Source organism: Suricata suricatta, chromosome 2 (genome assembly GCF_006229205.1).
Source record: "Suricata suricatta isolate VVHF042 chromosome 2, meerkat_22Aug2017_6uvM2_HiC, whole genome shotgun sequence".
Taxonomy (NCBI): domain Eukaryota; kingdom Metazoa; phylum Chordata; class Mammalia; order Carnivora; family Herpestidae; genus Suricata; species Suricata suricatta.
Window position 1 is genome coordinate 145,553,566 of NC_043701.1, and position 1,947 is coordinate 145,555,512.

General features: G+C 42.8%; 1 pseudogene; it reads left to right on the plus strand.

The window, feature by feature from the left end:
* The first annotated feature begins 839 nt into the window (after window positions 1-839).
* Window positions 840-1,688, plus strand: LOC115276125 (annotated as a pseudogene).
* The last annotated feature ends 259 nt before the right edge of the window (window positions 1,689-1,947 follow it).

Genomic DNA, 1,947 nt, shown 5'->3' on the forward strand with positions numbered 1-1,947 from the left:
TCATAGATACCAACAGGTATGTGAATGAGAAATGTGCATCATCATAAATCAGTGAGATTAGTGTGGGGGGATGTTTGTTACCACACCAAAGCTAACTAATATGTATTTCTTCACAAATACAGTAGCAACTCTCTTAACTGAACTGTACTTTTTAAAAAGAAAGTTTTATTTTTAAGTTATCTCTACATCCACTGTGAGCTTCAAACTTATAACCCTGAGGTCAAGAGCTGTATGCTCCACTGACTGGGCCAGTGCCCCTGTACTTTTTTTTTTAAAGTGATCTCTATGCACAATGTGGGGCTTGAACTCATGATCCAGAGATCAAGAGTTACATGCTCTATTGACCTGGCCAGCCAGATGTACCTTAACTGAACTGTACTTAACAGACTTTCCAGATTGACATGTGTCCTCTTTTCATTCTTTAAAACATATTCACATACACACACGCATACACACATTAACAATGCCCATGGCACACTGAAAATCCAAGGCTGGTAAGCCACTTTCCATCATGAGTGCTCAATTCTGCCTGGTAGACCAACAAAATGACCCAAATCAAGATAGATGAGAGGGCTGTCAGATAAACTAGTTTGAGGTTCTGAGATGGTTGGCTGTGACTCAGTGTCACACAGCCGTCAAGAGAGAGAGCTCTGGAGTGAAGGTGCCAGAGACCAAACTCCAACTTTACCATGTGGTAAATATTGACCTTGGTCAAATTACTAACATAGTCACCAATATTGAGAGTTACTTATTTTCAATGACTCTTTCAGAGAACGATAAATAATAATCTAGTCTTGAGCTGGCTCTCCAAGGGTCACTAGCAGCAAGATCTCCCCACGATGACAATGTCTTCCATTAAAATTGAGTGTGTTTTGCTAGAGAACTGTGGGCGTGGTGAGTCTCTGGTGCAGGGGGAGACATCTGGCTCTCTGCTCTTCATACATATTCCTACAAAAATGGTTTGCCGGTGGATTCTCTCAGCAAGTGCAGTGTGTGACCATGGATGCCTCCATCAGCTCTGTGGCCCTTTGCCAGTCAGGAGGCTATGTTGCCACCATTGGAACCAAGTTCTGTGCTATGAACTGGAAAGATCAGTCAGGGTTGTCCTGGCCACAGTAGATAAAGACAAGAAAATTGATCCGCTGAGAGATACTTTGCTGGCATCGTGGCTGAGGAAACTGCCCTGCAGTTCTGGACTCTGGACTCTCTCTCCTGACTGCTGCCTTGTAAAGTACTGTGACCTGTAGTTTGGTTTGGTCCCTGGACCACAAAACCTTCTATTCCATTGACAGCTTGTCCTCCCTGGAAGCCGTTGACTACGATCTGCAGATAGGAAAGGTCTCCTACTGCAGATGTGTTCACAAGCTGGAGAAAGAACGATTCCCAGTTGGATGGTGTCTTGATGCAGAGGGGAAGCTCTGGGTGGCCTGTTACAATGGAGAAGGAGTGATTCACTTGGATCCTGAGCCAGGGAGAAGACTCCAAACTGTGATAAAACAACTTCATGCTGATTCCGAAGGCAGGACTTCTCTGAAATGTTTATGATCTGTGCCCAGGATGGAATGGACCCCTTGGGTCTTCTGCAGCAACCTGAAGCTGGTGGAATTTTCAAGATAACTGGCCCGGGAGTCAGAGGAATTCCTCCTTATCTCTATGCAGGAAGAGTGTCAGGCCTTCCTCCCTACTAGAGGCACTTTTGATAAATAAAAATTTCTTTGAAGACTTTTGAAGCTCTAGAAAATTTCAAAGCTAAAATATCAATCCAGTTACAAAAAATATATACAGAAATTATGAAAAAGGTTAAATTTTCATTTACAATTTTTAAAAGGTAGAACATTGTAATAAGGGGTGACAGACAGGTGGTTTTGATAACACACAACAACACCTTCTGCAAAGGTATTCTAGAAATGTAAAGAATTTTGTTCAACTGTCAGCCGGCCTCTTGAT